The following is a 13,426-nucleotide window of genomic DNA, read 5'->3' on the forward strand; positions in this document are numbered from 1 at the left end:
CCAAGATCTCCTTCCTGTCTGTTCCCATTGCCTCTTCTTCACCACCTGTTGGAAATCATCACTGACCAGTGGAAATGGTGACATGTCCTATCTCTGTGCCACAGCCCTGCTTTGCTTCAGGGGCTCCAAAGTGAAGTGTGGACAGATCTGTCTGCAGAATGATTTCTGCATCTCCAGCTGCCCACATTACATTAAAATTTAAAATCAGTCACTTAAAATTTGGGGTGATCATTTGACCTGCATCCATTTGACATTTCAAGTCCAAGCTCCCCTTATTACTCTTGTATTCTACTGATTTACAAATCCCACTAGACAGCAGGTGATAATTCAAATAGTTTGGTCTTTGCCAACCATATGGAGACCTGGATTGAGATTCCCACTCCTGTCTATGTTTTAGAAGCATTTCATTATTTATTGTACAGGTATTTTCTTTGGAAAATAATATAGTATTTATTTTTACATGTTCTTTCTTTTTTACTTCAATACAGTTATATTGATCTACTTGATAAAATTTTTTGTATATTTTTACCATTTTATTTAATTTTGAAAAAAAATATTTTCCTTTAAAATTATTTGTTTAAAATTTTGAGATAGCATATTTTAAATTTATATTAGAATCACAGGTTCCATAGATCCACTAAATGAAATATTTAGCAAATAAAAAAGTAAAAAGATAAGAGTCCAGCAGGAAAATACGTAAGGGCAGTAACAATAATCAAAGGAAAAGATGTTTAACTTCAATAACACACATTTTAAATAGTCACAAAATCATTAAAGCCACAGCAATATATAATTCCAGTCAACTTACTTGACAAAGATTTAAAACAAAATTTGACAAAACACTGTACTTGCAGCAAAATGAATACACATGCATTTCTCTTTTTTTAAAATTTTAGTTCCCCCATATGAGGGAGAATATATGGTACTTGTATTGTTGTGTCTGGCCTTATTTCAGTACTCAAGTTCAATGCATTTTTGCTACAAATAATTCTTATACTTGAATGTTTCACTGCATATATAGCACATTTTCTTTATCCCTTCATCTGATGCTGGACACCTTGGGTGAATCCATATTCTGGTATTGTGAACAGTGCTGATATAAATTTGGTGAAGCAGGTAACTTTGATTCAATGAATTTATATATTTTGTATATATACCCAGTAGTGGCATTTCTGGATCATATTACAAGTATATTTCTAGTTTTTAAAGGAATCTCCACATGGTTTTTCTCAGTGTTTGCACTCATTTGCAATCCCACCAAGAGTGTATAAGAGTTCCAACATCTCAGCCAGCACTGCGGCTCACTAGGCTAATCCTCCACCTTGCAGCGCCGGCACACCAGTTTCTAGTCCCGGTCGGATTCTGTCCCAGTTGCCCCTCTTCCAGGCCAGCTCTCTGCTGTGGCCAGGGAGTGCAGTGGAGGATGGCCTGAGTACTTGGGCCCTGCACCCCATGGGAGACCAGGATAAGTACCTGGCTCCTGCCATTGGATCAGTGCGGTGCGCCGGCCACAGCGCACCGGCCATGGTGGCCATTGGAGGGTGAACCAACAGCAAAAGGAAGACCTTTCTCTCTGTCTCTCTCTCTCTCTCACTGTCCACTCTGCCTGTCAAAAAAAAAAAAAGAGTTCCAACATCTCCATACCATACCCTTGCCAGGATGTGTTGCTAGCTGTCTTTTGGATAATGGCCATTCTGACAGGGGTAAGGTGATTTATCATTATGGATTTGATTGACATTTCCCTGATGGTTACTGAGTGTATTTTCATTTATTTGTTAAGTCATTGGTGTTTCATCTCTTGGTAACTGTCTATTCAGGTCCTCTTCACATTTCTTAACTTGACGGGTTGTGTTTCTTTTATTTATTTAATTTTTTTTTGACAGGCAGAGTGGACAGTGAGAGAGACAGAGATAAAGGTCTTCCTTTGCCGTTGGTTCACCCTCCAATGGCCACCGCGGCCGGCGCACTGCACTGATCCAAAGCCAGGAGCCAGGTGCTTCTCCTGGTCTCCCATGGGGTGCAAGGCGCAAGCACTTGGGCCATCCTCCACTGCACTCCCGGGCCACAGCAGAGAGCTGGCCTGGAAGAGGGGCAACCGGGACAGAATCCAGCACCCCGACCGGGACTAGAACCTGGTGTGCCGGCGCCTCAAGGTGGAGGATTAGCCTATTGAGCCACGGGGCTGGCCGGTTGTGTTTCTGTTGTCAAGTTTTGAGTTCCTGATATACTCTGTATATTAACCCTTTGTTGAATAACAGACTTGCAAATATTTTCTCACATTCTGTTGGATGTCTCTTCACTCTACTCATTGTGTCCTTTGCTGTGAAGAAGCTTCTGAGTTTGATATTCGCCTGTATGTTTAGCTTAGCTTTTGTTGTTTTGCCTCTGGGGGTTTTTAATCCAAGAAATCTTCACCTACACCAACGATTCGAAGTGTTACCCCTAAATTTTCATAAAGCAATTTCATAGACTCTGGTCTTAAATTTAAGTCTTTGCTTCATCTTGAGTTGATTTTTCTATGCAGTGAGAATTAAGCATCTAATTTTATTCACTCTTTAATACATGTCAGGTTTTGCCAAAACCATTTATTGAAGAGACTGTCCTTTCTCCAGTGTATGCTCTGGGCACATTTTTCAAACATCAGTTTGTTCTCATGATCACTTTGCCTATTCCGGGTCTTTTGTATCTCCATATTAATTTAGGTTTGTTTTTTTCATTCTGTATACTTTAATTACTGCTTCAGTTTTATTGTTAATTTTTGGGTCTGATTAGATTTTCTATATAGTCTTGATTTAATGTTGGTATGCTATATGTATCCATGAATGCATTCATTTCTTGGAGGTTTTCCAATTTGGCTCATAAATTTTCTTAAGATCTTTTGTATTTCAGTGGCATCACTTATAATAACTCCTTTTTTGTCTCTAACTTTATTATTTGAATTTTTGCTGTCTTTAGTAATTTTCCTCTACATCATAGTGTGCTGACCTTTAGCATGCAAATATTATTTAAGTATCTAAAGTCTATCAGTGTCATTCTTTATTAACATCAAAATGACCCTTTTTAAAGAGATTTATTTATTTATTTGAAAGTCAGAGAGAGACAGAGACAGAGAGATGGAGAAAGAGAGAGACAGAGAGAGCAAGGTCTTCCATTCCCAGTTGGCAACAATGGTCAGGGCTGGCACTAGCGGAGGCCAGGAACCAGGAGTTTCTTCTGGGTCTCTCATGTGGGTGGCAGGGTCCCATGCACTTGGGCCATCTTCTGCCACTTTCCAACGCACATTAGCAGGGAGCTGGATCAGAAGTGGGATAGCCTGGACATCAATCAGCACCCATATTGGACACTGGTAACACAGGTGGCAGCATTATGCCCCATGCCACAATGTCAGCCCCAAAAATGATCTTGATTTTGCTTTGATTTTTCTTTCTGTATTTTTTTTTATTTTAGCTATAAGTATATTTTGGAATTTTCTCATCTTCCATGGATTTCTCCCATGTATATGTGGTGTTCACATTAAACCTTTGCTTTAAGTATGTGTATGTGTGTATGTATGTGTGTGTATATATTTTATTTTATAGATAAAAACCTGTATATGATATGAAGAATGATATAAGAGCGATGATGTTTCCACCACTGGTTAAAAGAACGGAATTCTTCCCAGTATCTTTGAAGCCACCAGAATGATTGTTTTTCTCTTTAATTTAAGGGTAGTTAAGTTTGCATGCTGATTCTAACAAATTTTTCCCTCTTTTGGCTGTTTCTCTACATGGTTTTGCATCCATTTCATTTTGACTACACTTGATCTTAGCAAAAGGCCAAGAAGCGATATCCATTTCATTTTGTTAACCAAAGGTCTCTAGATTCCTTAAAACAGTCTTTAAGTCTTTACACATAATCTATGAATTTCCTTTCTTCTTAAGCTTTGTTGCATTTTCTCCATCTATTCAGACTCAAAGATGTTTGTTTCCTATCCTTATTCTAATTTGAAAGGTGCTCTAGATACTTTCACTCTGGCTTTTCTTCTTGCAGACTGTGATCAACAGATAACAATGTATTTTTGCATCTTCTTAAAAACATTCATATATACAAGTATGCCTTCTTCCTCACCTTGAATAGTGATCTCTTATAATATATATTGTATTATAATATTAAATAAATAATATTATAATAAATTATAATAGTCATAATTAATATTTAATGATAGCTTAGTGATGAATATTAACATACTAAAATGGATATTAATAATAACTATAATATATTTTATATATAATAACTAAATATTAATAATAACTATGTCTTGTATATCATAAGTGCTTATTCTATATTATTTATGAATATTGTAATATTGTTAGAATGCTTTCAATACTAAGTTGAACCCAATGAGAGATTCAAAATTTTAGATTTCTTTCTTTTATATGATAAACTTTTGTTTGAACAATTATTAAAATTTATTCTTAAATTTTTCAATTTTCCTATACATTCCTGCAGATATAAGAAATTTTTAATGATTACAAGAGATAAGTCAACACAATACAACAAAGGAGATTTCAGTTTCCATGGCGATTTAAAAACTCCAGATGTCTCTAAATGATATTCATCTTTAATTGCAGCTGGCTCTCTTTGTGGCCCATGTAAGCTCTCTATGTGGGCCAAGTTTCATCACAGCATGGGGATGGCTTCCAAGGGCAAGCTATCTGATGTGGAGAACCTTTTCTACCTACTATTGCAATTCAGCATCACTTTTACCACATAGGATCCATTCAAAGCAAGTCACTATGGTTGGCTGATAATCTACCTTTTTAGAAAGGATGGATATTAAGGTGCCCTATGAACATATTTTAGAACAGCACAGTTTATGCTCAGTCACAAATTTTTTTATTCATCCTACTTGAAAAATTACACTCATCCCAACTCAATACCCCCAACAAATCTCAGTTAATTTGAATAAAATGGAGTCTTGATACCACAGCTCTATTCATACCCTCTGGGCACTTTGTTCTATCCTTTTTATAATCAATGACCTGCGCTTGCTGCCTGCTTCCTCCATGTAGAACTTCTCTAGGTTCTTACAGCTTCCACCCACCTCCTGATCTGAAGGCATCTTACATATTTTAGGTCTTCATTTCTATGTTTTAAATGGAAATTCCCAATATGTAGTATCAGAATCTGTGTCTGTTTTCTATTATTGTGCAGCAAACTACTCAAAATTCAGTGATTTCAATTTAATTTTTCTTTTTTTTTAAAGATTTATTTATTTATTTGAAAGTCAGAGTTACAGAGAGGGAGGCAGAGGCAGAGAAAGAGAGAGAAAAAGAGAGAGATCTTCCATCCAATGGTTCACTCCCTAGATGGCCACAAATGCCAGAGCTACGCCGATCTGAAGCCAGGAGCCAGGAGCTTCTTCCTGGTCTCCCACTCAGGTGCAGGGGCCTAAACACTTGGGCCATCTTCTACTGATTTTAATGAGAATGCAACTGGCAAGGGGAAGAGAAGGAGTGGGAGAGTGGGTGGGAGGGCAGATATGGTGGGAAGAGTAACTATATTCTTAAAGTTGTACTTATGAAATTTGTATTCCTTAAAAAATAATTTTAAAACAATTCTTTAAATAAAAGTGTTGGGGCCTTCTAAATTCTTCCATGGGTCTGTGTATATCCCTACACATGTGTGTGGTTTGATTAACAGGAATGGTTTAGAAATTTTCAGAGCCCTCTATAGGCATTTCTGTAGTCTTCTCAGGCTGCCAAAACAAAATTATCATAGACTAAATGGATTAGACAACAGAAGTTTATTTTCTAATGATTCTGGTAGAGTTAGTCTCTGGTAGGGATCTTTTACTGGCTTACACACAGATCTTGCTTGTTACTTACTCAATCATATTTCTTTCATGAATGTGTCAAAACAGAACAGACAAGCTCTCTACTGTCTCTTTTTTAGAGAAGCATTAATCCTATTGGCTGCATTTTTATGGCTCATTTATTCTTAATTACTTCTTTAGAGCTCCCACCTCCAAATAGAGTCAAAATTGGGATTAGGGCTTCAAAATTTGAATTTTGAAGTAGATTCAAATATTCAATCCCTATAATCACATTTTCCAGCTTTTCTTTTAAAAATTTTGTGTCTATTGCATATTTTCCCCAATGGTTATCATTACTTCAGGAAGGCTCAGGGTTAAGCTATTGCTGCTTCTTTTTTTAATAAGGTCTCCTGGGAGAAAACTGTTATTACAAGGATAGCTATTGATTAGTTCATATAAAGATGGGATTTCCTATTGGAATTTTTCACAAAAGAGTTAATCTGGTTAAGTAATGGCAACTCTTTGTTAACACTACTGCACACTTGGTCTAGCTGCTCATTTTCTATGTGTGTATGGACTTGTTGGTTTTCAATAAAAGTTGACTGTCCTATATGTGAATGGCATGGGACTATTATTGGGAGATTTTGGAATATTCATAGATTTCAGGAGAAATCTTGGAGATGGGACTCAAGTCTCAACATGAAACTCACTTATTCATAGATTGAATATAATTTATACCATATTTTTAGTGTCAGCATTTTAGTTTTTAAATATTTATTTTATTTATTTGAAAAATAGTGTTACAGAGAGAGACAGGGAGAGGTAGAGGGAGAGAAAGTTCTTTCATCTGCCAGTTCACTCCCCAACTGGCCACAATGACCAGAGCTGAACCTATCCAAAGCCAGGATCCAGGAGCTTTTTCTGGGTCTAACATGTGGGTGCAGGTGCCCAAGGAATTAAGCCATCCTTCTCTGTACTCCCAGGCACATTAGCAGGGAGCTGGATCAGAAGTGGAGCAGCAGGGACTCAAACTTATGCACATATTGGATGCCAGCTCTACAGGCTGAGGCCTTAACCCACTACACAATACCACCGGCCCCAGTGTGCATTTTGACTATAATATCTCAAATCAGGTCAGGTGTACAATTTTCATCTTATGGTGAACACTGAGCAAGTTTTGGACCGTGGAACTTTTTGGTTTGGGATTTTTGGTTTAGGGAAATCAAACTTACTCTGCTTTGGAGGAGGGGAGTGGAAGACCTGAATGGCAAATTATTCCATGTCCCAAATGTCACTTCTTTTACTGAAATTCAGCAACTTTTTTGGAGTAAACACTTCCCAGGTTTTTGCAAACATCTATATAATTTCCAGATTTCTGAAGATGGGGATATTTAGTTTTTTATAGTCTTCTCATTGTTTTTATACAGGAAATTATTTTTCCAAAATTTTTAGAAATTTTTCTATTCAATGTTACTGTTAATCACTTACCTTTTCTTTACACTCAAATTCTGTCAGCTGTCACAACTGGTGCATAACTCTGTTGGTCACATTCCCCCTATCATTTTATTTTCACTGTCACTGTGCTAGATGAAATAACAGTATTTCATTTTTTCTGGGTGGTTTCACAGTAGTCTAAGTGTTCTTTCTTCCTTCTGATTTCTAAAAAAAATTGTGCCTTCTTCCAATTAGATATATTTAATTTTTCTTCTATTAAAAAGTTTAAATTTCCTTAGTCTGGCGTGAGTTTTTTCTTTTTTTCTAATTTTCTATTTGTTCTACTTCATTGCTATTTCAGGAAACATGAAGGAAGTGCATAAATTTTTGTCTTTTGTGTTTTCTGTGATTCTGTGCCAGCTCTGGTGTCTTATAATTCACTTCTCTTCAGCACTGTGTATCTCCTTAGTTATCAAAAGGGAGCAATATCCCTGATCTCTTCTCATGCAAGAAAATAAAAATATATTAAAGGACAGAGTATGCAGTATAGATATTGGGAATCTCACTTGTTCAGTTGACTTTCCTGACCTCCCTTGGATATTCTTGGTCTTTGCTATATAGCTCTTTTTCCTCATTATAAACTCCTTGATCTTCCTAGAACCTAGCAAAATAATGATTCCACAGCTATATTTCTGCATTGACTGGTACTTGCAGTAAGAAAGAAGAAAAGTGGAGGGGGTCCGGAAGCTACATGCTATGTAAGCAAAAAATTTTCAGAGAGTATTTAGCAAAGCAGAACATTTCATATATGAAGTGACTAGGATGGATTATAAGTAAATCCAGAATCTTTTGCACAGTATATCAGATTCTGTACAATCATGAACATTATGGCAATATTTAAAAGTGCTTTTATCCTCTATGTGTGTATAAATAAATTCTGATAGGTTATTTGGCATTAATAAATTCTACAGAATTACTTCATCAATTTCTTTTTGTTATAAGAAATGTCACTATCAGTTTTATGGAACAGGGAATAAATACTTGCTGTAATGGAAAAGAAAATTTATTCATCAAAGTTAAAAGTATTCAGAAATTGTTTGGTGAAATATTGCCAATTCTTAAATGGTTGCATTTAGATGACAATAATACACCTTCAAGTTTTTTCATGTATGAACTTATTTTTTCCTTATAACCCCAATTCTTTTGGTGTATTGGGAAGAAAAATGAGTTCTATACAGGCCCAAATGTAAGTTGTTATAAAACTTAAGTTGTTAAGTTGTTAAGTTTTGAAAATACTTAACTTTCCTGTTTTAAATATTCAAATCTTATTACTAGAAATAAGTTTATTTGTTTTCTAATTAATGCCTTTCCTACAATGTTGCAAATCTCTATCTTCCTTTGTAGTTTCTCTTAAAACTTCAACTCTGCCACTGGAATTTACAGCTGGGTATAATGCTGAAGAATTGAAACTATCTTGTTTACACTTTTTAGGATTGAATATGGCAGCTTTACCTGAAACAAGGTAGGTAGCATACATTGATTATATGATTCTTGGAAAAGCATATATTTATATAAAGCAGCAGGTATGTTAGTCATGTTAAAGTGAATTATGCTTATAAGTTTAAAAGAAGTCAATAAAAGCTGATAAGAGCCACAGACTTTCAGAATTAAAAGCTCTTAGAATTTTTGCAATATAACAATGTTGTTTATGAAAAGTTGCACATTAATTTTGATGTAAGACAAACTATTTCAGTATAAAGTCAATGGTGAGAAAAATGAGAAATTTTAGATCAGAGTTCTTGGTGTCAATTTGCATTTTAAAGCATACTGACTAGTATATTTCTTTTTTTGTTTCAATACTAATAAAGACAGGAAAGCAGTCACACACACACAAATACACATGGAGAGAGAAAGAGAGAGAGAGAGAAACAGGTTCACTCCCTCAAATGGCTGCAACAGCTAGAGCTGGTCCTGGCTAAAACCAGAAATCAGGAAGTTAATCCAGTTCTTTCACCTGGGTGGAAGGAGCTCAAGTACTTCAACAATCTTCTGCCTTCCCAGGTGCATTGGCAGGAAGCTGGATCAGAAGTGAGTACTCAAACTGGCACTATGACATGAGATGCTGGCATGGAAAGTAGTGGCTTTACCTGCTGTACCACAACACCAACCCCACTACCAGATTTTTTTTATAAAAAAAGATTTATTCTATTTATTTATTTGAAAAGCAGAATAACAAGGAGGGAGGGAGGGAGGGAGGGAGAGATCAATCATCCATCCTTTGGTTCATTCTCCCAAATGGCTACAACAGCAAGAGTTGTTTTAGGCTGAAGGCAGGAACAAGAACTACATGGTCTAGTTCACCCAGAGAGGTAAGAGGGGCCCAAGTATTGAGTCATCTTCCACTGATTTTCCAGGCACATTGGCAGGTAGGTATAATGGAAGTGGAGAACCTGGGTCTCACAGGTGGTGGCTCACCACAATGCCACAGCACCTGCCTCACTTTTTAGGGATTTATTTATTTGAAATTAGTGACAAAGAAGACATGGAGTGAGTACTAACAGATTCTTAACCAATTGTAAGGTTCAATTAGAGAAAATTCTTTGCTGCTTATGTCTGGCTTTGTGGCTCAACTTTAAAGCCATAGCCTGTGGTACTGGCATCTCATATAAATGCCAGTTCAAGGTACAGCAGCTCCACTTCTAATTTAACTCTTGCTACTGTGGCCAGGAAAATTAATGGAACATGGCCTAGGTACCTGTGTCCCTGCCACCTACATGGGAGATCCAGATGGAGCTCTAGGTTCCTGGCTTTGGCCTGGCTGAGATGAGGCCATTGCAGCAATTTGGGAAATTGACCAGTGGAAGGATGACCTCTTGATCTCTCTCTCTTTCTCACTCTCTCTCTTTTTTGAATAAATTTAATCTTTAAAAAATAAAAAGGCTCATATATAATAAAATTGTATACAAGTTGTTCACTTTATATAAAAAAGTAAAAAATTACTAAAAATAAATAAAAACCTCATTATTTTATGAAAAACAATGCAAATTAATACCAGCATATTAGACAGTGTCACTTTAAACTGCCTCTGATACCTTTATACCAGAATATCCTACACAAAATTTAATTTGTTAATGTTACTTTAGTAATTTTATTTATTGCATTTCATTAACCCACATTTCCAAATAAATTCATTCAGTTTATCAGAGAATAATCAAATATAAATTAAAGAAGCACTAACTAAAATATGACACTGGAAAATATGTTACAGTACTATTGCTTAACTATTATATTTTGACAAATTTTCTTTCATTATTTATTATTATTTTTTCATTATTATTAAGATTATTTAAGTACCTGCTCTCATGATGTCTCTACTTGTATAGTTTTACATGAGCAGACATGTATAACTTGCATTAAAACAAAGATGTGTAGAAATTTAACCATTTTAACCAGGTATATATTGGCTAGAAGTATGAGTTTCATGTCTAGAGTTATTAAGAAATGAGGGCTGCACCAAAATCAGCTTTGCATCCCCTTGTAATGCATTGTCACCATATGCTGAAAAATTGTATGGTACACATTTATACAAGTTCTTTTGTATTAGTAGCAGAAACAGTTCAAATGTGTATATACATAAGAATATGAACTTTGATTTAAATGTTGACTGATACCTTAAAATACCTCTTGGGAACCTGAGAGATCCTTGAAGTCTTTCTTGAGTACAACTGATTTATGCAATCCTCATTTTACATATGAAGTTACTAAGATACAACAAAGTAAAGTGAGTTGTTGAAGGTTGTGCAGATAATTGTAGCAGGGACAATTCTATGTAGAGTTAAGTATTCTGATATATGTAGGCCAATTTTCTTTCAATATAGTACTCTTCCTAGAGTTAAAGATTATAATTTGTAGAAAATTAAATTGGAAAGCTTGTATTTGCTATTTTGTTATAATGAATAATTTTTGTATATTTAATCATGATCTGCTTGAATTTTAGTCAGAATAGTTTTATAGTATGTTTGCTACTTACTTGAAATAAATAACAAATAACTATATTTCCCCCAGTTGGTGACAATGGCCACCTGGGCCAAACTATAGCCAGGAGCCAGGAGCTACTTGGGCATCCCCCATGAGGGTGGCATGGGCCTATGCACTTGGGCCTTCATCCACTGTTTTTCCTGGCATATTAACATGGAGCTGGATCAGAAGTGGATCAGCTGGGAATTGAACCGGTACCCCCCATATGGGATGCCAGAACTGAAGGTGGTGGCTTTACTCAGCACACCACAGCATTCTTAATGTTTTAAGTGATGATATTTTAAAGACTTTTTTCCTTGTTTTATCAAAAACGATACTTTTTTCCCTACTGACCACAGTATTACCATTTTAATCAGTATATTATGCACAACTTCTCAACAGCATCATTTCCTAATGAATTCTAATGTATTAAGGTCTTTCTAAAGTGAAAAAATAGGATTTCTTCCAAACTGCATAGATAAGAATTATGATCAGGGCCGGCGCCGTGGCTCACTAGGCTAATCCTCCGCCTTGCGGCGCTGGCACACCAGGTTCTAGTCCCGGTCGGGGCGCCGGATTCTATCCCGGTTGCCCCTCTTCCAGGCCAGCTCTCTGCCGTGGCCAGGGAGTGCAGTAGAGGATGGCCCAAGTGCTTGGGTCCTGCACCCCATGGGAGACCAGGAGAAGCACCTGGCTCCTGCCTTTAGATCAGCGCAGTGCGCTGGCCGCAGTGCGCTGGCCGCGGCGGCCATTGGAGGGTGAACCAACGGCAAAGGAAGACCTTTCCCTCTGTCTCTCTCTCTCTCTCTCTCTCACTGTCCACTCTGTCAAAAAAATAATAATAAAAAATAAAAAGAAGAATTATGATCAGAATTGAAGACAGTGCTTTGTCACTCTTTTTAAATATTTGTCAAACAAATTTATAAGAAATCTAAACTATAGCATAGTTTTTGAAAATTGAAGACATTTAATGATAAAATTAATATCTGTTTCAATTACTTTACTAAATCTCATAGAAAGTACTGGATTTCTATGATCTTTAAAGTATGAATTAATTTGTCTACAATGAAGTGGAGATTTTCTTAAGTTTTTTTGACAGTCTCAAAGAAAAACCTTTTCCAAATAATCAGATATTCCTCCTTGTAAATTTTAGAACCCATTAGGCATTCTACACAATTTCTATTTAATATTACAACTCTTTAAAACAAATGAGATATTGTAAATATTGTTTAAAAATAGTATTTCAGGAGCCAGCACTCTGGTTTAGTTGGTTAAGCCACATCCAGTGACACCAGCATCTCATATGTGTTCCAGTTCCTAAACTAGATGCTAACTTCTAATCCACATTCCTGCAAATGTGCCCGAGAAATCAGTAAATGATGGCTTAAGTGCTGGAGCCCCTGCTGCCCATGTTGGAGACCCAGAAGAAGCTCCTAACTCTTGGCTTCAGCTTGGCCTAACCCTGGCTTTTGTACCCATGTTGGGAGTGTACCAGCAGATAGAGAGTCTCTCTACGTGTGTCTCACCATCTGTAACACGGCCTTTCAAATAGATAAATAGATAAATAAGTAAATAAACAAACAAAAACAAAAATAATATTAGTAAGTTTTTTAATGACATATTAAGTTTTACACATTCCAGCATGACAGAAAAATTATACCATATCAAAATGGGCCAGATATTAGCTATTTGGAAGAGGAGGAAGGAGATATCTTTTTGAAAGAATTAATAAATATTGAACCAAATTATTCAGAAGCTGTGCTTTCTTTTTTTTTCTGCTTTCTTTCCCTCCTCTTCTTCACCCCACCTCAATGTTTGCTGCTTGACACCTTTTTATTCATATTGGAAGAAGAAATGGGAAAAAAGTCTAAGCAGAAAATACTGTGAAAAAGGAATTCATGCATAAAAAAATCACACTTCAGCAGGTATTAGGGAATTCACATGATGGCATATTCCTGTGTGAGAGACAGGCTGTGTGTTCTTCACACACTTAATGATTCCCATTTCATATGGACCAGAGGCTGACTCTACTCCATTCTTACATATGCAATAATCCTATTTCTAATAAAGTCACACTCTGAAGTACTAGGGGTTAGGATCCTAACTTAAGGGTTTGGGAGGGATCAGCTCAATCCCTGAAACAAAGGGTTGAAATGCTGAAAATAAATAGACCTTGAAAAG

General features: G+C 36.2%; 1 long non-coding RNA gene across 2 annotated transcripts in view; it reads left to right on the forward strand.

The window, feature by feature from the left end:
* Positions 1-13,426, forward strand: part of LOC138847182 (uncharacterized) — a 72,804-nt gene that overhangs the window by 12,135 nt on the left and 47,243 nt on the right. For both annotated transcript variants that reach the window (XR_011384827.1, XR_011384828.1), the window contains exon 2: positions 8,633-8,750. This is a non-coding gene — a long non-coding RNA (uncharacterized lncRNA). The remainder of the gene's footprint in view (positions 1-8,632; positions 8,751-13,426) is intronic.

This window comes from Oryctolagus cuniculus, chromosome 20, assembly GCF_964237555.1.
Source record: "Oryctolagus cuniculus chromosome 20, mOryCun1.1, whole genome shotgun sequence".
Classification (NCBI taxonomy): domain Eukaryota; kingdom Metazoa; phylum Chordata; class Mammalia; order Lagomorpha; family Leporidae; genus Oryctolagus; species Oryctolagus cuniculus.